This window comes from Canis aureus, chromosome 27 (assembly GCF_053574225.1).
Source record: "Canis aureus isolate CA01 chromosome 27, VMU_Caureus_v.1.0, whole genome shotgun sequence".
NCBI classification, from domain to species: Eukaryota; Metazoa; Chordata; class Mammalia; order Carnivora; family Canidae; genus Canis; species Canis aureus.
In genome coordinates this window covers 40406676-40432991 of record NC_135637.1, presented here as the reverse complement: position 1 = coordinate 40432991, position 26316 = coordinate 40406676, and positions in this window count along the sequence as shown.

Below are 26316 nucleotides of genomic sequence, written 5' to 3'. Positions count from 1 at the left end.
GACTCTCCTGGAAGCTCTTTCTGGACTGTCTGCGGCTCTCGTGCTGCCCATCTCTCTCGCCCTCACCGAACATCTCCCGCTTTGGGACGGCTTCCCCCTTGCTGTGGGCCTGCTTGGTCCTGGGAGTGTTTATTTTCATTGGGGCTCAGTTTTATTCTGGAACTCTCAGCTGTGGCAATAAGGTGATGTCTAGATTTTCTTCATTTTCTTTTATCTCTCTCCCAGTCCTATCAAGTCAAGTTTCTCCATGGATGTGCCAAGGCCTTGGGCCCATGGCATGTTGTGAATGAATTTCTCTGTCTTTTAATTTCCTCTCGGACCTTGTCACTCAGAGAGTGGCCTGTCGTCCAACAGTATAGGAGTCCCCTGGGAACAGGATCCAGGCCCCTCCATGGACCTACAGAACCTGAATCCACATTTTAACAAGATCCTGGGTGATATACATGCACATTACCTCCTGAGAAGTGCTACTCTATCACGTCACTGATAATGTAGTATCTTCTTGGATGCCTTTAGTGATGAAGGATCTCCACTTCCTTAGGTCAGCAAGACCTTCCTTACACTGAAAATATTTTATGTCTCCATGAATTAAATTAGTAGGTATACCAGCTTGGCCCAGCCCCAAATTTAATCTCTTGATTATATGACATTTTTTCAAATACATTAAGATAAACATCAAGTCCCCAATTTTTAATTTCCTATTTCAAAGTAGGTAGAGTCACTTCATTGCTTTGGCATATCCCATCATCTCATATTTCTTCTCCCCTGAAGACATTCCAGTTTGACTCTACCCTCAAGAGGAGACTTCCTAAGGTTTGAGACCCTCATGGTCCAGCATCCAGGGACTGATTAGTATGACCTGCTAGGATCTCCTCACTAATACTCGTGCTGCCACACTATCTTGAGCAAAATCCTAACCACCAGTCCCCTGGAACAACTTAGCACGCCATATGCGGAGAATCACATATTTTTCTGACACAAACCTATGCACTCGCTTTCTTTAAAGTCTCCCTAAGCGCAATGAGACCTGAAAAATATTCCGATAAATTTACCTAACCAACGTTTTTCATCCTTTAAAACGCAGTTGCTAGGCCTGCTGCCTTGTATGGAAGTGTCAGGATCTTTCCCTCGTTCTCAATGAAAGCATCGTCACTAATGGGAACACGATTTGAATTCTCTGAAGTCGCATCAAATGAAGGAAAGCCATTACGTGGACTCAGGGAAGAATATGGGCCTAGACGTAGAAGAAGCAAATCTTAAAAATAGCAGGCTGCGTTCTCGCAGGGGAAAGTGCAATCACAAACTCTATGATGACATTGGCCCTGTGGAAATACGAGTGTTCTCTAGTGTTCCAGCACTTAGACATCGATTCATGGTGGTCTCCAGCTATGTTTTTGTTCTGGCACATTAAACAGAATGAAGACATATGTCTAAATTTAAGACATCCTTTTAGTGCTCTGCGCACGAGAGCCAGCTGAGAAATTTGAACTATTTCAAAGCACTGGGAAGGGAATCGTAGACACATCCTTTGTTTGGGCATATATTTTTAATTATCCTGCCTTTTAATATTCTTCTCCATTTGAGGATAATCAGACAAAATGGATCCTGCTGGGCATTGTCATGCTTAATAAAAGTAAGACTGAACATCTGCTAATATGGCGACAGTGTGGCGCACACAACGCGCCAGTGACTGGGCTGCATTCTGATGTAATTATAACGCCACATGTAGCTGTGATAATGTAATTCCCTGTTTACATGAGTTCTAGCACTGGGAGTAAACTCTTCTTGCGTTAGGTGCTAAGCGATTCAACCAGGGGAGGCTCCTAGACTAATGAAGGCATTGAATGTGGGGCCGCGGATAACAGCAGGGACCGGCAGATAAAAGGCCGTGGACTATTGTGTCTGAGTCTGCAGGCCAGGGCTCCGCTCCCTGGGTTTAATCCCAGCTTCACTGATGGCCAGCGGTGTGGACTTAGGCAAGGCCTCCACCTCCACCTCCACCTCCACCAAACGGAGGGAATAGTTTGCTTTTCTCATAAGACGGCAGCAGGCCTTAAATGGAATACTAAAGATCTCTCCCGAACTCCTCTTCTGCCCCCCTCTTATTCCTCTCTGAAGCTCTTTAGATAAAGCTGTATTGCCTTTTGTCTTTCCTTCATCAAAAAGCCGTTAGGGAAGCCCGGATGAAGTGGGTGGCGCGGGGTGGTCAGGCGTCGTGATGGTTGGAGCCAGCGCGCAAAGGGGGTGGCAGCCGGGTGGTATCAGAAAATTGGCGACAGGGACGCCTGGGTGGCTCCGTGGTTGAGTGTCTGCCTTTGGCTCAGGGCGTGACCCCGGGGTCCTGGGATGGAGTCCCGCATGGAGCCTGCCTCTTTGTCTCTCTGTGTCTCTCATGAATAAATAAATAAATAAAATATTTTTTTAAAAAAAGGATAAAGGGGAAAGGAGAGAAAATGAGTGGGAAATATCAGTGAGGGTGATGGAACAGGAGAGACTCCTAACTCTGGGAAACGAACTACGGGTGGTGGAAAGGGAGGTGGGTGGGGGGTGGGGGTGACTGGGTGACAGGCACTGAGGGGGGCCCTTGATGGGATGAACACTGGGTGTTATTCTGTATGTTGGCAAATTGAACTTAAATAAATAAATAAATAAATAAATAAATAAATAAATAAATAATTTTTTTAAAAAAAGGAAAGAAAATAAAATTGGTGACAACTAGGGGTCTGGGGTCATGAGAGCCAGGTCTCCCCCTGTCCAAAAGAGAGGTGCGACTGTGGAAGGAGTGGAAAGCCAGAAAGGCATCGGGAGGGCGATGGAAATAGCAGCACACGCTCAGCATTTGCACACGGTGCATGCAGATAAATAGAGGTACAAATGTGTGTGCTATGGATATACATCCGGGGCCCCCGGGGATTCATATGCTGTCTCCCAACCCCCAGTGAGATGCTGTTAGGGAGTGGGGCCTTTGGGAGGTGACCAGGTCATGAGGGCGGAGCTGTCCCCAATGGGATTCATGTTCTCTTAAAAGAGAACCCCGGAGCCCCCTGGTCTCCCACCAGGTGAGGACGCGATGACAAGCCTGATGAGGAAGCAGACCCCTGCCTGGCCACACTGGCGCCCTGGTCTCAGACCTCCAGCCTCCAGCCCGTGAGAAACAAAATCCTGCCGTTTACGAGGCACCCAGAGTATGGCATTCTGGGACAGCAGCCCTAAGAGGCCAAGGCACCGGCCTACGTGCACAGGGATCTCCTAGCTGGGTACCCTGGAGGAGCCGGGGAATCAGCATCACCATAGCCACGAGCACACCAGGGTCCAGATGTTGGTGTCCACACAGCATTCTCCACTGGAAGGAACCTGGGCTCCTCGGAGAAATGAGCGATCCTAGGGCTGCATTAGGAAATGAGCAGAATGAGCCTAGAAGTTGTTTGTGTGCCAAGAAGTAGGGACGTACCCAAAGAATGATGGGAACTTGTCAAAAGAAGAGAGACACTCGCTTGAAGGGGCTCCCACTAGTCAAATCTAGGGTGATTTTGACCATCGCAGTGAGTCATGACGGTGGTAAATCGTAACACGCTGAATAAAATAGGGGAGCCCCGAGTCCGCAGGGCTGTGCGGAAATAGACAAATAGGGCAGGTGGATAAGCGAATCCTGAGACAGCTCTCCCTCCCCACGGAGAGCCAACCAGGCGTAAATGTGGAAGCAAGAATGATGGGGAACCACTTGGCCTCATCAGAGTGATAGAGCAGAGGCGTTCGAGGCGTCACAAGCCAATGGGTAGACACCAGGTGGGAATGGCCCTCTGAGTCGCGAGCTGTCACCTGTGAGGCTCCTCTCCACGTTGTGGCCACGCAGCTGCCGGGACTCCAGACGCCACCGAGGCGCACACACCTCTCTGCCGGCAAGAAGCGAGGTCTCTCCTTGCGTGAGGGTCTTCTCATTGGGAAGCACAACGTCCCCAGAAGGTAGAAGGGACACTTTTTTCCGAGGTCCGATTCAACTAGAGTTAGGTCCTGCAGCGGTCTTCAAACTAACCACTAATAAAGGGAATGAGGCCAAAATCGGATGAAAATGTATGACTAACTCCCTGAGGCTACTGCAGTTGACTCCTCCCCTGGGTAGAGTGAAAACACCCAGACATACCCAGGTTAGTCCAGAAAGGGGGAGCCCAGGGTAGGGCCCTGGCTCTTGCACAAGCAGCTCACGGTGTCTGACACATCAGAGGTAAAGAAAAATCCCTGTCACTGGGGTAATCGGGCCATTCATGAATCACCAGCTTGGTGGCAACAAAATACTTGCGCAAGCTTCTTGATTTCTATTACGATGACATCATTCATCTAAGACGGCACATTTTGGGGGGCATTGTAACATCTCCGAAATTGAGTCCACCTTACGGGTGGTTTTATAACCGTTTAATTGGCAACTCTCTTCTCCGTGGTCCAGCCAGCAATAGTGCACCTACATCGGACGGAGGATTCGACGCAGTAAACAAGCAGGGGTTGCCTTGGTCACCGTTGGCAAACATGAGCTCCCTTAATCGTTGTTACACCCCCGTGAGATAAGCACTTCTATCCGTCCTATTTTTTTTTAAGATTATTTATTTATTTATTCATAAGAGACCCAGAGAGAGAGGCAGAGACACAGGAGGAGGGAGAAGCAGGCTGCATGCAGGGAGCCCGACGTGGGACTCGATCCTGGGACCCCGGGATGACTCCCTGAGCTGAAGGCAGATGCTCAACCGCTGAGCCACCCAGGTGTCCGTATCAGCCCTATTTTAAAGACCGGAACACTGAGGGTTATGAAGTCCAATTTGCCAGATCCCACAGTAACTTAAGGGCAGGATGGGGCCTGGAGTGCGCTGCTCGGTACCAAAGTTCATACCTTGGCCAACCCCACCCCTGGCTGCCAATGCATGTGTGCATTTGCTCATCCGTTCAACGTATACGCGGGGTGCCTAGCAGGTGACAAATACCATATGTATGAAGCCGTGGGGCTTACAGTACAATAACCGAGACTAGTAACAAAAGTAATAATAAATACATCCCTAAGATTGTAATAAGTCATTGACACCGTGATAGATCGTTTATGATTGTTCGATGCTATTCCTTGGGGGGAAGACGTTACTCCCAGTCCCATTAGTGGCAGGCTCCATCGTGTGACACTGGGGCCTGAAAAATATGGGAAAAAGTAGCATCGATCATGCTCCCGGGCACTGTAAGCACCAACCCAGGCTAGGTCTCTTTTCTTTCTGCCGCATCGACCCACAAGGAGAGGCTGCTCCGTAGCCTGGGCCCCAGAGCGGAGGAAGCATAGAGCAAACATAAATGTTTGAGGTTGCCAGCCACTGAGGTTTTTGAGGTCCTTAGCTACCTTACGTGGATGATTCAGCGACTTCTCTTTTAATTAAAAAAAATAATAAACATGCACTCGGGTGAGAGGCCGCATGCTGTAATACCTAAAAGCAAAGTCTCTGCCGCCAGCTTGCAGGGATTCCAACCCCACGTCTCTCATTTACTAGAAAACCGGCCTTAGAGAATGTACCCAACATCTCTGCCGCCGTGTCCTAGGGGACAATGGGGCACTTAACTCATGGCATCGTCATGAGGATGAAACGTGGATATTTGTGAACTTTTGAGGGCAGGGAACGACACGTAGTGAGTGCTCCATAAATGTTTGTTAAATAGAATGTGTCTGTGAGGAAGTAGTAGAGGGAACTCGATTCAGAGGGGAGCGGTCAGGGAAGGAATATCCTGCAAAGGTTTAAACTATGTTTCTTAAAAAATAAATAAAAAATAATAAAATAAAATAAAATAAAATAAAATAAAATAAAATAAAGTAAAATAAAATATAAAATAAAATAAAAAATAAAATAAAATAGTAAAAAGTAAAATAAAATATAAAATAAAATAAAATAAAATAGTAAAAAGTAAAATAAAATATAAAATAAAATTAAAAAATAAAATAAAATAAAGTAAAATAAAATATAAAATAAAATAAAAAATAAAATAGTAAAAAGTAAAATAAAAAATAAAATAAAATAGTAAAAAGTAAAATAAAATATAAAATAAAATAAAATAAAATAAAATAAATAAAATAAAATAAAATAAAATAAAATAAAATAAAATAAATAATAAAATAAAATAAAATACTATGTTTCTTGAGTCTTCTGGTCAATGGCAGTTTTCCCAAGGAACAAAATTTCCTGAAAACTGCTGCGTATTTAGGGAGGAGAAGAACATACGAGGTGATGCTGAAATGTGCATCTTGGGCGACGGCCCAGTGTGCTGGAAGCGAGGACTCCCACGGGGCAATCTTGTAGGGCCCAGTGTTCAGATTCGTGCCTCCACCTCCTCCTTACGGATCTCTACACCTCACTGACTCCCTGGACAGCTTCAAAACAGCTAAATATACAAATGTTTAAAGTCCTAAATGCCCAAAACCTGCCATTAATTGAGCTGATCCTCGTATTAATAATTTAGAGCTGGAATGGCCAAAAAAAAGCCGGTGGGTGGCCAGCTCCTTTCCCAGCAGGTGGCTGGGGGAGGCCAGGCTTCTCTGATGAAGCCTTCTCCCCTGCTCCTCAGCAATCTCGACCATCACCTGCTCGCTCCAGACCTGGAGTCCTGGAGGAGAAGAAAAATCCTTCCGTTTCCCCAGTAGAGATGGAGCTTAAAATACAAATCTTCCCAGTAGTGCCATCGCTGGAATTTAACTTGCAGGAAGTTGTAAGTTGCTGATAATCAGACACAAACAGCAGAGAAGGAGTGGCCGATTCCTCGACAGGAGAACTGGCAAGAATGCACAGGCCTCAGGAAGGAAGAGAGAACTCGACGGCTCGGCTTTGCCTGGGCTGCTGCTGAAATTCTCAGGGAGCTTCATGTTTTCCGATCACCCGTCATGGGCTTCACGTAGGACTTTTCTGAGCCCGGCTCCGCTGGGCCTGTGTTGGAATTGCAGAACCTCTTTGCCCACGTTGACTGCACTGGTTGCCAAATGCTGATCTGTGGACCTTCCTTGAGAGGATCTGCCTCGGGACACCTGGGAATCTGTATTCTCTCACCGTGGGCCGTGCTAGCAGCGCGAGCCACACGCACAAGAGGATTGGCCCCATGAAGACAGATAACGTCCACTGGTCTGCACATCCTGCAAAACTAGAATTTTTGTCTCTTTCATCTATCGCCTACCCAGTAATATATATTTATCATGGATAGTGTGGAAAACCCCATAGGCAATCAACAATTACATCCAGTAAGCCCAACGCTCAAAGGTAAGCCTATCATTCATGAACATTTTCCAGGCTATTAGGTACATTTTATTTAAAAATTTATGTATGGAGGGGGGCCTGGGTGGCTCAGATGGTTGAGCATCTGCCTTCGGCTCAGGTCACGATCTCAGGGTCCTGGGATCGAGTCCTGCGTTGGGCTCCCTGTTCAGTGGGGAGTCTGCTTCTCCCTCTCCCCCTCTCCCTCACTCATACTCGCTCTCTCAGATGAATAAATGAAATCTTTAAAAACAAATAAACGAACAATTCATGTAATGGACTACATGTACTCCACTGAGCCAATGTAGCATGATCTGTCTGACCATGAGAGACATTTAGGTATTTGTTTCCCTTTGATTTTTTTTTTTAAGATTTCATTTATTTTAGAGAGAGAAAGCATGAGCAGGGGCGGGGGCAGACGGAGAGGGAGAGAATCTCAAGCAGACTCCCCACTGAGCACAGAGCCTGATGCAGGGCTGGATCCCAGGACCCTCAGATCACGACCTGAGCCAAAACCAAGAGCCCGATGCCTAATAGACTGAGCCACCCAGGCTCCCTCCCTTCGATTTTTCTTTATGATTTTCAACATTCTCATAAGCATTCTTCAATATGAAGCGTACCGCCGAGGATACATTCTTAGGTTCAGTAATATGAAAACTTCTGAAGTTTGGACGTTTTTGCCAAACTGCCATCGAGGGGCAATAAAATCTGCCTTTTTAAAAAGGAGAACGTTATAAAGACAGCACAGTGATTTCTTTAAGAACTGACCTCATGCTGTCATATGCTAAGGACTAGGATTCTTTGACATTTTGGAACTGACCACTGAAATCCCTTACTATCAGCAACATGAGGTTTCATGCCACGGATATTTGATTTTGCTGGCGGGAAATTTGAACAGCACACCCTTCAAAGAAGGAGACCCAGGGCCACAGTGATGTAGGGACGAGTTAGGGGCAGACGGGGTGAGGCAGGGAAAGATAAGGGAAAGGCCCCAGAGTCAGGCTCCTACCCATCCCAAGAAAATAGAGATAAGACAGTAAAAATAGAAAAAATAAACCCGGCTCCCTAGCTCCAAAATATTAGGGACTATCCCCCTTTAATGGCTGCTAAGTAATCACAGAAACTCACAAGACCACAAAGAAATATGTCATGAAGGTGTTTTCAATAGTCCCTGCTCAAACCAAGATGGCACAAGACTCTCAAGGCCATGGGCTACCTGACTAGGCTCACAGAAATCCCGGATGTAGAGAAATGTTACCGAGGAGATGTTAACCTGAGGGGAGGGAACACCCTGCTTTCGGCTCATGATATTTACACAAACACCTTGTGTGTTGCTATGATGGTTACAAGTCCGCCATGTTTGGTCTAAACGTCCACCCCAATAGTGACCCGGAATTTACCAAGCACGCTGGTCAGTTTCCTATAAGAGACCCTACAAGCCCTCAGTGGCACCCCTGTCGGGACCCTTCTCACTTCTGAGAGCTTTCTCTGCTTCTCTGCCTAATAAACTTCTATCGCTTTGCTCACTCTCTGTCGTCCATGAGATTCATTCGACTCCGTGACACAAGAACCCACCCAACTCTCCCGTACCAACGGCGCCTCTTCTCAGGTTGGTTTTGTGGTTTATTACCCATTCCTCCAATCACAAAAATTCCACAATGTCACAAAATGAACAATGAAACTAGGGGCACCTGGATAGTTTGCCTTTGGCCCAGGTCATGACCCCAGGGTCCTGGGATCGAGTCCCACGTTGGGCTCCCTGCAGGGAAGAGCCCGTGTCTCTGCCTCTCTCTCTCTGTGTCTCTCATGAATAAATAAATAAAATCTTAAAAAAGAATAATAAAACTACATTGAAAATTGAAAATATAATTTGCTTATGATACCATATCATGGGACTCTTTGAACTCACGTGATTCAGGGGAAAGCCAAGAGCTTGAACAGATATTTGTCTACTTGTACATGCGGGTGGGTATTCTTGAAGGTTTTGGCACACAGTCCACACAGACGTCAATGCTGCGCTGCTCACCTAATTACCCGGCAATTACCTAATGTCTACATACAGCAAAAGATAATGTGTATTAGGTGCGAACAGGAGTTTGGAACTCTAGCCCTGCAAGAAAGTGTAAAGGCTTTCAGATGTGATGAAAAGGCAGGTGTCTGGTCCTTTGCTCATCCTTCCTTCGTCTTTTCTGCAGCTCCCTGCCCGCTTTCCCTCCCATGTCCCTGTGACTGTCCCCCTCACCCCCCAGCTGCGTGCATTTCAGCTCACGGCACCACCACCACCCCGACCCAGGATTTGCACGTGGTTACGAGACTGTTTACAAGGTGTTCACAAAACACCACAACAACGTCGGGTTCTCCGTCAGCACCAAGGCGTTGGCGACAATATATTTCAGGCACACCTGCTGTTTGTTGACTGGTGCTCCAAGGATGACTTGCATGGGTTTGCTGGATCCTTTACCTTTGCCCCCTCACAGAAGCATTCTATATGCTTTTAATTAGTTTTGCTTCTTTGTTAGTGTTTGGGGGGGGGGTCTGAGTTTAAAATGGGAAGCCATTAGGCAGAAACATGGTACCATGATCTTTTCTATGAACATAAACAAATCTTCTTTAAGACATTATTTTATGGGGTGGCCTGGGTGACTCAGCGGTTTAGCGCCACCTTCAGTCCAGGGCCTGGTCCTGGAGTCCCAGGATCGAGTCCCACGTAGGGCTCCCTGCATGGAGTCGGCTTCTCCCTCTGCCTGTGTCTCTGCCTCTTTCTCTCTCTCTCTCTCTGTGTCTCATGAATAAATAAATAAAATCTTTAAAAAAATTCTCTAAAAAAAAAGACATTATTTTATGCCTGGAAAAAGCAACAATATGATAGGTTATCATTTCCTGTCACCATCCCTGCTCATCGTGGGACTCTTGTTCCTCTGATGTAGTATCGGCCACGATGCCGTCCTGTTCGTAATTCTGCACAGTGGAGTAGTACACTGGAATGGGGGGAAAAATCGACAAGAAAAAGCCATATTTCTTTTCAATTTCGGTATGCCTTTGTTTAGTATCCCCAAGTTCCATAGTTTTCGTGGGAACCAGGTTGTAATAGCAGCTATCTAATGAGTAAAAACAGGTGCTTATGAAAAGATTTTACGGACACATAAAGACATCTGTAGGGTCAACTGTAATTATTAGTGACATGGCCCTATTTTGGAGATGGTGCATTCATTGGTGACCGGCCAACAGCAACTGGGAGAATGGAATTCTTAGGCTGAGGCTCGTATTTTAAATTTTTCCTTATTTTTGATTGTGCTCACACAGCAAAGGGCAACGTATGGAGAGGGCATTTTCAGACACATATAAATTTTATTTCCTTTAACCTTTACCATCTGTTCTACCGATGGCCATGGCCAACGTGGGGACCAGGGAGTGCAGATGTCTCAGACCTAAGCTTTCAATGTGCATTTCATAAAATCTCACAGACAATGCCTATCACATAAAACTTATTTTAGCCTCGCTACTTATGGTTTACTGTTTATTCCCGTGGCACAGCTATTTTAAAACTTAATTAATTTTAAATTGAAAACCCTATCACTCTCTTCCCCCTCGACCCTCCTTCCCCTGCCTTCCCCTACGACCCTCCGTCCCCATACATGTTTGAAGGCTAATTCAATCAGAATGTTTGCATTTGGGATTAAGACACATAAACAAAGGATGCCCACTGCTCAGCCACATGAGGAGAATGGGTCCATCCAAGGACCGTCTTCCACCAGCTTGTACAGGGATTTTATTTGTTTGGTAGGAACCAAAGCTGGTGAATGAATTGTGAGGGTCAATCGAGGGCACTGTGGTACCAAGAAATATAGATACCTTCCTTCCTGCTTTTTGACTCCCAAGGCTGGAAACAAGAAAATCAGTTTTAGGCAGCAAATATTGAATCAGGAAACATTTCCATTTGATCTAAAATTGCATTAAGAGATGAAGCCCAAGCAATAGTCTCTTTTCCCAAACGTGTCCCACACACATTTCACATGCTTAACCTGAGGAAGATGTGTGTGGGGGGGGGGGACAACCAACCAAACAAGCTCACCGTCCACCCGCACGCCCTGCTAGCCACTGACTTCGAACTTGATTGGGAAAAAGTACAAGCAGAGAGGACGTGGCGTTTTCTCCAGCCACACAATGGTAAATCAGAAAAGACATTCTGTGGGCTTCTGACGGGAATTACTAACTAACTAGTGTTTATCCTCCCTCCCTGGCCAACCTGCTCAGAGTACGTAATGAGCTCAGAGGAAAGAAAGCAAATACTGGCCCTGCCCACTCCTTCCAACTGCTCTGCCACCTACCATTTCTTTGAATGTTTTCTTACTTTTGTGTCGTTTGGCCGAAGAAGCGCGCCAGCTGAGCTGAGCCAGGGCTTCCCCGGAGATGGTTGGGGACAAGCACAGCCAGTTTCTGGTTCCTGCGTGCCCTGGGTGAGGTTTTCGAGGATAGATGTCAAAGCAGCCCGATGCCTCGGTGACACCTGTAGCATTTAGGTTAGAAGAGCCTCCACTCCAGAGTCCTCAGCATGTTGCTGCCCAAGGAGGCAGGTGTTTGGGGGAAAGTATATACTGTGAGGCCCATCCACGGCCTTGACTAGGTCCCCTGACTCCTTCTGATCTCTGCCTTCCTCTCGGCTGCAGCTCTGAAAGGGAAGGCCACCATCTGACCTCCGACCAGAGTGGCGAGGCCAACAAGACGCCTCCCTTACCACCACCTGTCCCGGTCGTTCTGTCATAGACAGGGGAGCTCCAGGGCATCACCAGTATCCCAATACTTTCTGTTATCAGGAACGCTTTTCATTTCCGATAAAAATAGCACCAGAGATCAACGGCTCTTTCATAAAAATGCTTAATACTTTCATCTGTTGGATGCAACTTGTGTGGCTTCCAGAAAATGGGGGTTGGGATTAGGGAAGAGCAGGACAGGAATGCAAGGTTGGTTCAGGGTTGACGGCCAAAAAAGGCAAAAGGCAGGGCACCCGGGTGGCTCAGCAGGTGAAGCGTCTGTCTTCGGCTCAGGTCATGGTCTCAGGGTCCCCGGATCAAGTCCTGCATCAGGCTCTCTGTTCAGTGGGGGGGGTCTGCTTCTCCCTTTCCTGCTCCCCTGCTCCTCTCTCTCTGTTTCTTTCTCTCTCTCTGTCAAATAAATAAAATCTTAAAAAAAAAAAAAAAAGGCAAAAGGCATGAGTTACCAATGCTTGCAACATGGGAAAGGGAAAAGAAGTCCTGTAACCTTCCCCATGCCTTTCTTTCTGCTTTCCCCGCAGCCTTCCCACCCCAGGGCTGTCCTTAGCCCACTGAGAAGCTGAGCTCTGCGCCCCGGGGGCATCGCACCCACGTCACTACCCAGCCTTGGTGGATCCATTCTTCACATCAACAGACCACGTCCTCAGAACTAAAAACCAATTTTGAACAATTGCCTTCATGTACAGAAACGGCCTAACTTTGAGGAAGCTCCTGTGTTGTTTATAGTCATTCACTCCAACACTTTTGGGATTTATAACTTATTATCCTCCTTGCCCAGATGTTCCCAGCATTAGTGAATTCCATTTAACTTAATACATTAAATGAAAAACCATTTTTAAAATATTGTGGCCTGGTAGGGAAGTTATGCATATTTTAAAGTTCTTTGCAAATGACCTTATAAACATGGCCAAATTCGAATTGTAATTCTTTCATGTAGCAATAAAATCTGAACATGTAAAATGTTCCATTTTCCTAGACAAAATAAAGCATAAAATCATTAAGTTTATTTAGCTTTTTCTACCCGTAGGTCTTCCCAGCTGGGATCTTGCCCCAGAAAAGAGAAAAAAATAGCGATGTAGAAACCATAAGCATTAAGATAGTTGATAGTAAGTAAGGAAGGGTATGATGTGAGCAGTGGCTCTCACAAGGGGGCAGGTACAATGATGAACTGTAAACTAATTTCTTTATTTCTCATACTTTCTACATTAAGCATATACCGCTTTTATCATTTAAAATAGCTGCTATTTTTTATTTTTATTTTTATTTATTTATTTATTTTTTAATAGCTGCTATTTTTTAATAGGAGAGTTGTCTTTCTTTCTTAATTCAGATTCAAAGGTCGAGGGAGAGAAGATGGAAGCTTTAATAATCGTTATAATCAAAACATTACAGCCTCGGGGCTCCTGAGGGGGGCTCAGTTGGTGAAGCATCTGCCTCCGGCTCAGGTCACGACCTCAGGGTCCTGGGATCGCGTCCCTCATCGGGCTCCCTGCTCAATGGGGCGGGGGGCTGCTTCTCCCTCTGCCCCCCACCCCCACCACCTGTGTTGTCTTTGGCTCTCTCAAAAAAATAGAGTCTTAAAAAAAAAAAAAAAAAAAACATTACAGCCTTTACAGCTTCCATGCAGCCAGGTAGACATCAAGAGACTCTGAGAGGCAGCTGCCTATGTTACTAGGCTGGCGCTGCAGGGGACGCCACCAAACTCTCCATCAGTGAATATTTCTATGGTCCACGCCAGGCACCAAATGCCCTCTGTGTGCTTCACAAACACTAGCTCCTTCATCCCACAGCAAACCTGTGAAGTCAATACCGTCGTGATCATCCTACTTCACCGATGAGTAGACTGAGGTCACATAACTTGGCCCAAGATCACAGAGTTCGTGGTAACGCTGGGACTCGGGCAGCCCGACCTCAGAGTCAGCGTGTCCAAGCACCGCAGTAACCAGCGTGCCCACGGGCCTCAGTGGTCACGTCAGCAGAGGAGGACTAGTCTCCTGTGATGCCAGGTGAGCCGCAGGGGAGGGCCAGACAAGGGTGGAGGAGGAGGAAAGGATCGTCATCACTTCCCCAGCGAACTTGGCTGGCCTGTGTACTTGCTGACCATCAGGGTCCAGTTTGGACAAATTAATTCCTACCCCGAGTTTCCATCCGTGCTCGACCCATTTCACGGACAAGGAGACAGACGGTAGAGGTGAGAGGACCCTGCTCGGCAGGTCCTTTGTCCAAGGATGATTTCACTGAGCCTCACCACCTACGACGTTTCAGCGAGCAAAGATACAAAACGTGCCACTCATGCTGCGGTGGAAATTTCCATCTCCAGGCAGAGGACCCCGGAAGGGGTGAGGCCGCCTGGAAGCAGAGGGCTTCTTATGGAATTACTATAAAATTCAAAAAAAAAAAAAAAATGAAGAGACCAGCGAATTCCAGCCCCTTTGCTTGTACACGCGTGTTGTATCCTGGCTGCTGCACAGCGTGGGCCAGACAGACGCTGTGTTACCATGTGAAGGACACGAAAGACCTACTCTAAGCATGAAAAGGGAAAAAAAAAAGAAATGGATGTTTTTTTAACCTTTTTAATAAATCGTGGTAAAATACACATAACACGGCATTTTCATTCTTTTTAATTTTATTTTTATTATATTTTTAGGATTTTATTTATTTATGAGAGACACAGAGAGAAGGAAGAGACGCAGGCAGAGGGAGAAGCAAGCTCCATGCAGGGAGCCCGACACAGGACTCGAACCAGGGCCCTGGGGTCACAGCCTGGGCCGAAGGCAGCTCTCAACCCCTGGGACACCCAGGCGGCCCCATGAGGAATAGTTATTAAAGTCGCTGAATGAGTTTCATTTCTCTACCCTCCCTCCACCTCCTCCGAAAGGCTAAGTGCTCCACGGGGCCCGGGGGCTCCTCCCCGAGTGACGGCACCTTTGTCTCCTGGGGTCACCCCAGCCCAGGGCCTCTCCGCGCCCCCACCCAGTGAGCCGCAGCGTCCCAGACGCCACAGGCCCTGAGGAACCATGGCCCTGGGTCCCCGCCATCCCCTCCCCGGACTGCATCCCCGAGAGGGCAGGACGCGGTGAGCCAGGAGCCACAGGTAGGCTGCGGGTCAGGGGCCAGTGCAGCGCGGCACCTGCCAGGGTCCCCAGAGGCGCCGCCGACCCGGCGACAGTGGCCTGCCCTCCGCTGTTCCATAGCGACGGGTCTACGGGCAGCCTGGGCACACCTGTTTCCCAGCACCTTAGCAATGGGTGTGTCCAGTGGTTCCCCGGGGGGACCCACGCCTTAGGGGCTGTGACTCTGCCCCAGAGGGCCTGGACGGGTGACAAGTCCCGCAGGGCACCCCAGACCCGAATTATTCACGTCACCATCCTGAATGGCTGTGGCCGTGGCCGTGGAAGTCATGCACGTCTCTTTCACTTAAGTTGCTACCTTTACTGCGGAAATTCTCGTTCGCTAATGTAGATGGAAAGCCAGGGCTCCTCGCTGTGAGTACGATAAAGGCCCCTACGAGAAAACAAATTCTTTTTTTTTAAAGATTTATTTATTTATTTATTCATGATAGACACACAGAGAGAGAGAGAGGCCAAGACACAGGCAGAGGGAGAAGCAGGCTCCATGCAGGGAGCCCGATGTGGGACTCGATCCCGGGACCCCAGGGTGATGCCCTGGGCCAAGAGCAGACGCTCAACCGCTGAGCCCCACGGCGTCCCTTCCACCTCAAATTATTTCACGCGTCACCCGTAGAAATCCTGGAGTAGCTGACCCGATACCTGAATGAGAATCCATTAAGCTCTTCCAAAATACCACGTTGACAAATATCTGGGCTGGTGGCCCGAGAGCACGATAACGGCTGCATCAGGATAAAGATCTGCTGTTAAAATGCTAACAGTGATTACTCCCTGTGCAGTTATGGACTATTTTCCTTTTTATCATTCTGTAATGGAAATTGGTGACTTACATAAATGGAAAATAACTGTCCGTGTGTGTGTGTGTGTGCGCGCGTGTGATCTGTTGTGTGTAGAGACACGGGGTAAAGTAAAAAGGCACAATGTGGCACAGCCTCGTAGCCACACCCGTTAGGGTGCTGCTGGAGGTCCCGGGGTGATGGTCATGCCCCCCAGGCCACCTTCACTCTGGCAATGCAGGGTGCAGCAGGGAAATGGTCTAAAAGGAAAGCAGACGCAAGGGATTGTTGGGGGGGGGGGGGTAAGTCCGTGAGTGAGAGCCCCGACTGCCCTGCATAGGCCCCTTCTGCAGGGCTTCCCTCCACATTCCATCAACAAACTGCACCAATGGGGGAGTCACCACGTGCAGGGGAATAGGGATACAAGGATTGATTATACCCCCCGCACCCCATTCTCACATCAGAGTATTTAAAAATCTAAAATGCAAAGACTGAACAGATCGAGTGCCTGTGGGGAGAGAGAGAGGGGAGCAGGGAGTGAGCCCAGAAGGTTCCCGGGGTGAAGCCACCTTAACGCTACTGATGCCCAGAGTGGATCCTCCGAAGGGTCCTCCTCGGCTCCAGGGATGAGCACTCGCTTCTCCGGGCCCCGACAGAGGAGGAGGAGACCATGTGGAGCCCCGAGCACCCCATGTCCTCCACTAGATCTGGGGAGCACAAGAAGGGCAGGCAGCGGAGGGCCCACCGAGGGGGAGAGCGAGGTGGGGGAAATCGCAGACGCACCCCGTCTTGCAAGGTGCCAGCAGGTTCCAGGAGCGGCCACGCTGGGGCTCCCGGGGCCGCCCGTCCTGCCGTCCTCCCGCAGCTGGGCCCTTTCCTGGGCTGCTGCAGACTCCTCCCTTCACACCCCTTCCCAGCTGTGGTTTGGCTCTCGCCGCTAGAGCCCCGATGGCCAAAGTGCCCTCTGGGCTCGTCTCCCGGGACCAAAGGCCTGCCTATTTCCACTACTGAATTTACCCACAGAGACAGGCGGGGGAAGCTTTTTTTAGATGGCCAAAGCCAACTGGCCTGCATGAGCTGCACTGGAGCCGTGTGGTAATAATCAGATCTGGTGTCTGGGACGCCCGAGAGGCACATGCGTAGGCTCTGAGGAGCTTAATGCTCTTCCTGCTGCACCATGGAAGCTTCTGGTTTAACAAGTGGAAGCACTTGAGGGATGGAATGAAAGCTCCTCCTGGTACATGATGTTTGGCTGTGGCCAGAAGGAGTAGTCAAGTTGAAGTTCTACAACAAACAGTTGTGTTTTTGTCCCGAGCCAAGGAAGTGACTATATCTGGATGATGATAAATCAGGTCTGTAAACTATGGCCTGTGAGTCAAACAGCCTGCTACCCATTTCTGTACACCCTGCAAACTCAGAATGGTGTCTCTGTTTGCAAACAGCTGGGAAAATAATCAAAAGAGTATTTTGCGGCCCACAACCGTGATACGAAATTCAGATTTCTTTTATTTTCTTTTTCCTTTTTTTTTTTTATTGTTAAGTAGGTGCTACGCCAACACCAGGCTGGAACTCATGACCCTGAGATCAAGACCTGAGCTGAGACCAAGAGTCAGACGTTTACCTGACTGAGCCACCAGGGACCCCTGAAATTCGGATTTCAATGCCCAGGAATAAAGTTTACTGGGACCCAGCCCCACCCATCTGCTTACAGATGGTCGCTGGCGGGTTTCAGGCTTAACTGCAGAGTCGAGAAGTTGCAGGAGGGCCCCGATGGCCTGCAAAGCCTCAACTGCTCCCTATCTATCTTTACAGACGGATTTTCGACCCCTGTGCTAACGCAGTGACCAGTGTCACCAAGGGCAGGGACAGCGTGAAGTAGTGAGTGGAAAGCTCTTAAGATGAGGACACTATTTTGTTTTGTTTTCTGAGCTGCAGTTTTCAAGGTTCCAGCATTGTGGGTTGTAAATCATACCACACTGAGGAAGAGCTGTATCTGGAGTTCAGCTTTCATACTTAAAATAACGTTTAAATTTCCTTTTTTTTTTTTTTTTTTTTGATATTCCCGTCCCCGCCCCATACACCGCTCCCCCCACCCCGCAACACACAGGGGAGAAAAGCATGGGCAGACAGACGCTCCTATCCCCTAGGAGCGGAGCCGCATGTTTGTGCTTTCAGAGAGGCTCCATGGTAGGAAGAAGTACGAGAACACAAGAGCGGCAGCTTGCAGACCCCCCACGATGGACCCCAAAGGACGATGAACTGGAACAGCTTTATGGGAATGTATTCAGCATGCACAGATGACAACAGGCCAGCAAGCCAGCTCCCTACAGCGTTCTAATTATAGACACCACGCTCAAAGTTGAGTCAAGCGACATAGAACCATCCCTTTTACAGGGTGTGGTTTAAGTTGACCACGTAAAGCCTGGAGAGGTCACTTTTGGTTAACGAGTATGGTTCGGTAGCTCAAGGAAACCCCGTTATCGCTCATCCTACAGGGCCAAGACTTCATTTTTCCCTCTAAGACTCCCAAGAAGATTCCTCCGAGCCAGACAGCTGAAACCAACAGTCAAAAAAAATATTGTGTTAATCAACAAAGAGACTTGATGTTTTCTCACAGAGAAGGTCTAGGAGGAAGGCCCGTTTCTGAAGAAGGCAAGCTGAGGCAGGGTGCGTCGATGAGCCGGAGTGGGCAGCGACGTGCACTGGGGGGTGCGGGCAGAGGAAGGAGGAAGGGGAGGCAAGGACACTTGCACCGTAGTCCTTATAGTCAGGCTGGTATGTCGCGGGTCATTCCTCGCGGTTGGGCACAGGCCCAGCTCGTCAGTGCAGAGAAAGGGGCCCGGGTTCAACCCTGCTGACCTCGGAGGACAGTTTCCATCCACCTATCTGATCCCTCTGTCTGGCAAAGGTAATATGGCCCCATGAAAAGGCATCAAACGATCCCACAATGTTGCAAGTTGTATCTGAGCAGGTGGGATCAAAGGGGAGCTAGGATGGGAGGCAGCACGGAGGGAACCGAGGTCAGTGTTGGGGATGCTCTCGCGTGAGCCGCATAGACTTCCGAATGGCAGTAAAGGGAGCGCACTTTGGCAGGGAAGCCAACCCGAAGAGGGCTGAGGTTGGCAAAGGGGGCTTGGTGAGCGTTTCCGGAAGGCCCAGGGCTTACACGGTCCCTACTCGTTGAGAGAAAGCCAGTTGGCTCCGTGTGCACCTGCAGGAAGGAGCAGGCCTACAGTCTCTCTAGTTTCCTCTCTGTGAGCACCCCAAGCCCTGACCCTGCAGGGTGATGGAGGGGAGACGTGATCTCACTCAACCAATTGCTACCCACCCCCACCCAAGTGCCCTTGGAGCATGGAAGGCATGGCCTGAAGGATTTTGACAGCAGCAGGGAGGGCCCTGTCCTATTCCTAATACAAAGACCCATGCAAGTCCACCAGGTGTCCTTGGTCCTGGGGTTTCTGCTACTTCTCTTTCACTCTGGGCTGAGGTTGCCTCCAAGACCCTTCACGTGCCTCGCTGCTCTTGGGTGCAACAGAGGCAGAGTCAAGGGCCCTTTGGGGAACCTGCTTCCTCCCTGGCCCTCCTTTTCCCCAGGTCAAGTGATTTTCAGCTACTGAAATGTCAGGGGGCAGAGGCCATGAGCTTCTACGTCCTTCTCTAGCCTTCTTTTCCGTCTTCTGTGATGGCCATGGCTAGGCTTTGATTCAAAGGTTGGAATTTGCGCTATCTGAATTCTTTTGTGAGTTTCTAATGACCTAGCTTCTGCCTTGATGGGGGGCGGGGGTGACAAGATTACTATTTACAAATATTATCCCACCATGAATAAATAAATAAGTAATTTTTAAAAATAAAAAAATAAAATAAATAAAATAAAAAAATGAAAAATAAATAAAAATAAAAAAATAAGACTCAAAAATATTATCCCACTATTAATTTTTAATATTTGGGCAAACTTACTGCTATCTCATCGCAATCAAACAGGCGATGTTTTATTTATCACATATTTGAGAAAATTAGGGAGGCTTCAGAAATGAAAGATTCAGTAAATAGTGCTTTCTTTGGCAAAAATGTTTTAGTGACACCCTTTGGTAACTCCAAAACACATTAAATTTACTCCCTGTGCCTCTTCTGATAGTCTCACAAAGACTGGGTCAATAGAGTGAGTTACGTCAACCCTATACATTAGAAACAGTGAATCATCTGTGTTTTTTTTTTTTTTTGAAAGAAGTATTTATTTATCTGAGGGACAGAGAGAGAGAGAGCACACCCATAGTGAGCAGGCGGAGGGAGAGAGAATCCCAAATGGACTCCCCACTCACCATGAAGCCTGACAGTGGGCTCGATCCCACGATCCTGAGACCATACCCTCAGTCAGCCGCTTAACCGACTGAGCCCCAAAACAGTGCATTATCTTCATTTTGAGCCCATTTTATATCCATCAGGAATCCCAAGGGCCTCTGTTCACCTAAACTATGCCATTTTCTTAAAAGTTAATTCAACTGAGACGATAAAAGAAAAGCAAACACTATTCCTGACTGAAATATGGTCCTTTGCCTTGGTCTGAAAATTAGTGGGGTTGCCAAATGTGACAGCCTACAATCCAGCTAATTTCTTCTTCCTTGGAGAATGAATGAATAAAAATATGAAAAATGCAATTACTTCCCCCTTGGATTTAAAGTTGCGTCGGTCTGAGTCTCTCACTTGGCACTGAACCTGTTTCTTTGGGGAGGGAGGCAGAGACAGAATTTTAAAGGGCAGATCCCAGGAACCAACTTCATCTTTATTATTAAATATTTGAATATTCTTCAGAGCCAACAAAGCACTACGGTTTGAAGAAGCTTGTCTTGAGCAAGTACATGGAGGAGGGTCTGAATTCTAATTTCCATTTAGAGAAAAGGCATCTGCAGGTTTTCAAGTCGGAAAGATACCCAGGACTGTGCAGTTGGACACCCCTTTTCATGGATACATCCTGCCAGTCGTTCAGGTGACCCTCAACCTGTTGAGGTATGTTCTTCCCAGATTTTACTCAACTCTGAGTCAACAAAAAAAAAAAAATCAATCCAGTATTTTAATTCTTGATTTTTTATCCAGTGATTTAATTCTTGATTTCTTTTCTTTTTTTTTTTTTTTTGGCCCCTACAGATTTACAGCCCAAACATGTATTCTGGATTATCATTAAATGTAATATAATAAATTACAAGGAAATAAGAGATGATAATGCCGTTCATCTGCATATCTTTCTTTCCAAGCCCTCAGTGCTTGATGCGTATTATCTTATTTCTCTTTAGGGCATCCTCGCCAGGTAGAAAAGGAGGAGCATTAGCGTCTCTATCTGAAGATAACAGTGTTGTACCTGTGTGCACTATGTTGCCACTTAGAGACGCTTCCACACACATCATTTCATTTTGGTTCTGACCCTCACAGCAGTGACGTAACTCACTCTATTGACCCAGTCTTTGTGAGACTATCCGAAGAGGCGCAGGGAGTAAATTTAATGTGTTTCGGAGTTAGAAAAGAGTGTCACTAAAACATCTTGGCCAAAGAAAGCATTATTTACTGAATCTTTCATTTCTAAAGCCTCCCTAATTTTCTCAAATGTGTGATAAATAAAACATCGCCTATTTGATTGCGATGAGATAGCAGTTAGTTTGCCCAACTATTATAAATTAATAGTGGGATAATATTTTTAAATACTAATCTTGTCACCTCCGCCCCCCACCCCCATCATGCAGAAGCTAGGTCATTAGACATACGTGGGTCAGTCGGGTGTCATCTTTGTCGATTTACACCTGCGAGGACCAGAATTCAGAAAAGTGGACGGCCTGCTGTGTTCCGCACTGAACAAACGGAAGAGCCAGCTTTGCTAGCTTGTCAGTGACTTTGCACTGAGGAGACGCAGAAAGATTAGGCGAATAATTCTGTATCATATAAGAAAACACTCCAACGATCTTTATATTTTACTTTAGAGCTTTGCTTTATTTTTCTTGTGTTACACTTTTCAATGCCATCATTTTGTCAAATACACTGTGAAGTACCTCCCAGACGGCGTGTATTAGAAACAGGCCTATTTGTTCCATTCTCCACAGAACTCCAGGGGGGTTGTTGGATTGGGGGATTATTTTTTTCTTTGGTTTTGCATTTTGAAAGCCTTGCTCCAACTCTCAAAGGATGCTGTTAAACACAGAATAAATATTGAATTGTCTCTCTCTCCTCACGGTCTTTGTGGTGGCAAATAAATGTTTCTGTGAAGGAGTTTGCTCCCTGAAGACCCACAAGTGGTGGTTAGAAAGTGTCCACAAATTAAAGGCAATGAAAGATCACTAACCACAAGTAATAGATGTTATACAAAAAAAAAAAAAAAAAAAGAGTAAAATACATAAAATAGCTTTTATATGCATGTATATTCTGGACTCTAACCAGGTGGCTACCGTGTAAGTGTTTTCCCAATTATGAGCATTTTTCTATATACAAAGATGCTTTCAAAACAGCAGTCTGTGTCGGATAAATATTATCCATAGTTACATGACTTATTTTAAGTTCCAACAGTAGAACAGTGTTAATCTGAGAGAAAACACTTAACGTTCTTTAATGCCTTCAAGTTTCTGAATCAGTAGTCATTCTGAAACACTCTTCTGACTTTCATAAATGAAGAAGGAAGAAAATGGAGACTTTAAAACATTGATTCAGCACTGGAAACCATTCCCAGTGGGGCAGGAGGCGTGCGTGCATGGTCTCCAATAGCTCAGATTTCTTCTCTTCATTTGAAAGTCAGCAAAAATTCAACGGTCACCCACTGTCTATCCAGCTATCTCTGCGGAAGGTGAAGACCGACATGGCAGGAACGACATCCGTTCCCACTACGTGTGGCCCCTCTCTCTCTCCTGCCTCATGAATGCTCGGTAGGACTTGCCAGACTCCTTTCGGAACCCATTCAAGAACAGTGGTCTCCTCCATAGGAGATCCACCCCTGGGCTCAGTCCTGTTGATTCTGGGTCTACCTTGTCTCAAACCCATCTCTCTTCTCTCTCGCCTGACGACATCCCGCCTAGGCCTTTACTACTCTGTAGGGACACGATGGGATGCTCTGCAGACCACAGCAATGGTGTCTTGACTTGTTTTAGCCTTCACTCTGTCTCCACCCTTAACTCAACGTCCTGGAGGACGCCTAAGAGTATGTCCTTTTTCTGCTCAGAACTTTGCAACAGCTGCTTACTGCCTACCAAAGAAAATAGCGATAGTTGCGTCTTGTACCAACAAGCCCTTTGCCACCAGCAATCTCACATGCAGAAGAGAGAAAGTCCCATGATCAGGGTGGGTCCCGATCCCCAGTCTTTGTCCGCTCCACCAAGTTCCTCATCTCACATCCAAATCTTACCCAGTTGTCAGAGCTCCAGATGGAGGTTAGCCTTCCTGATCCCCTTCCTGAACCCCCATTTCAGTACCTGTACCCATTTACTACATGCATGTGTGTGTGTGTGTGTGTGTGTGTGTAGAAGAATCACTATATCCTCAGGAGTCAAACTTCCTGAGCTTTGAGTTCCGGCCATCTACGCGATGCTGAGCAAGGACTAACCTTTGGCATCCTGATATTACGGGTGGTGGTGGGGAACTAGTCGGACCGAACTCACAAGACTGCCGTGCAAATGATGAGCCAATGTATGTAAGTGCTCAGAGTAAATGTCGCCTTTATCTCGTGCACCTTCTCTTTCCCAAGGCGGTAGGGCCCTGGGGAGGGACTTCAGGCTATTCACCATTGTGCCACCCCAGTGACGGAACTCGTGGAGAAACACGGAGCGAAAAGTCTCCTTCTGTGCTCCCCAGCGTCTTGGCATCAGAACGCTGTGAAAGACCATTGTTTACTGATGATCTCAGCAGCCTCCTTGTGCCCCGCTTTATGATGTGGATGGAATGATTAATGGGACTTGAAGCGTCCCCCACAAGAATACGTCCCATTCTTGGGGAAAGAGAGAAAGAGAGAGCAGTGGTCATTCTTGCTCATTCTGTTTTTCCACAGGGTTAGAAGCATCGGTGGGTGGCAAGTGGGCAGTGGAACCGGGAAACTTCAGCCCACATTGTATTTACACTTCTTGTAAAAACACTCTTTGAGTAATGTGCTTTCCTGAGCCGGAGAGATTAGGAATTAATTAACAGAGGAAATGATTACTAGAGCGTGTCCATGCCCGACTGGGATACTCAACACTTTGAGGAACCTCTTTGTCCACCTCTTGACTATGTGCCTTTAAGGGCGTAGGATGATGCCTGTAGGTTGCGCACTGAAATTTATTAAAAGGATTGGCTACAGAATCAGAAAGTCAACATTCAGAGGCATATGGTATTTATTTAGGGGATTCTTAGACTCTGATGTGTAACATTAATCCAGGCACAGACAGAATGAAACCTACGATTTCTCCAAATGGCACTCATGTCTAAACACCAGCTTTATAAATACTGAATTACTCATCAACCTGGAATATGTGTATTTTTTTTCAGGAGTACCTATATTTAGCATCAAAAGTTTCCTAAGAAAGGACATCCACAGTGGATATGTTTTGTCAAATACGTGGGTTCCCCATACATGTGTGTTAAGCTAGAGAGAGTTTAATTTTTGCCAAAATGCTAAAGTTCCTTCACGTTGATAACGTTTGGGCTCCCACATGAAAAATAAGAGTTTCCTTGGTCTGACCTCGAGCCTCTACCCTTTACAGTCGTAAAAGTCATGGCAGAAAAGGATCTACCGGCGTACTTTACGATGGGTATTATGATGCTCAAAATGAGCCTGCCAAGAACATCTGATTTTTCCTATTTTTAAGGTGAGGACCTGGAGGCTCAGAGCAGCTCAGTGGTTTGGTAAAAGTTGTGTGATTAAGTTAGTCGCAGAGCCAAGATTCAAAATTCACAAAGCTCCTTCACCCAGGGCTAGTTCTTCTTAAATCTAGGTTTAGCAAGTTTTCTAAGTTTTGCTCATAAAGTTTATCGCCCTTACAAAGGTTTAAAGTTTTGTTCTTCTCTGACTTTAGCACAACTATGATTCTCCTTGGGACTGTGCCCTGCCTCTGGCTAACTACCCTGCACGGGGTGTATTAATCCAAGGGCTCCTGGGCAGGCCCCTCCGGGGAGCCTGGACCTGCATGTGCCAGTGAGCCTAAGCACTGGACCCTTTGTCTTGCCCCATTTTATTCAATAGTATCATACGCTCAAGATGCTTGGCCAGGGACGGACACCCCATTCTGAGTCAAAAAGAGAAGAGATTTTCTGGGAGGGTTTCCTAGACGCATCTTCTCTTCAAATGGTTCCAAGATCCCCATCAGGTGTCACCCACGTCATGGAAAAGAGTCCCCACATAAGGAGAAAAGTGGTAGGGGTGTGACTCGGGTTATAAACAGGATTATTCACAACAGCAAAGGGGTGGAAGCAACCTTTGTCCAACCTTTGTCCAACCCTGTGTCCATCAACAGAGGAACAGATACACAGAACATGGAACACACATTCAATGGAAAGGAAGGGAATTCTGACCCACGTTGCATCGTAGATAAACCTTGAGGACGTTGTGCTCTTAAAATAAGCAAGTTGCAAAAAGACAAATACTCGTCACACTTCCACGAGGTAACTAGAATAGTCACATTCATAGAAATAGAAAGTGGAATGGTTGTCACCCGGGGTTTCAGGGACCGGAAAATGAAGACTTGTTGTTTAAAGGGTGTAGAGCTTGAGGCTTACAGGATCAACAGTCCTGGAGATCGGTCGCATGGCACTGAATAACATTAGCAAACTGTGCATTTAGAAATGGTTAAGATTGTACATTTGATATTAGGTGTCTTTTACCACAATTGGTGAAAGGCAATGACAAACGTATGAGGAATGTGGTTACGCCAAATTTCTAAGGTTTTGGTGTGTGAGAAGTGAGGATGTTCGAAGAGAATGGAGTAATAGAAAACAGTGGCACCAACCCAAGCCCAAAATGAGAATAAGGAGGAGCTCCTCATTCTGGCATCTGTCCTTGCCATCTTCTGTTTGGGCAACAAGCAAGAAAAAATGCATACATCAACATTTGGCATCTCATACCATCACTTGACGTGAATTATTGGCGAAATTGCGATAATCCTTCACGCTATTTTAAAGAATGGAAAAGTCAGTCAAAAAAGAAAAAGAAAAGAAAAATCAGTCAGATAGATGGCTTTCTCTCACTTCAGTTTTAATAGGTGGGATGATTTCCTTTGAATTAACACAATAAAGTCCTTTTAGTGGTGATTTGCTGCGTTGATTTCATTTTTTGATTGACAAAACACTTCCATCACATGATCAAGTTTCTTTCCTACCCCATGATGTCACTATCTGCTAGACTGTTGTGTATATAACAGAGGAATAGCACGGTACTTGGGAC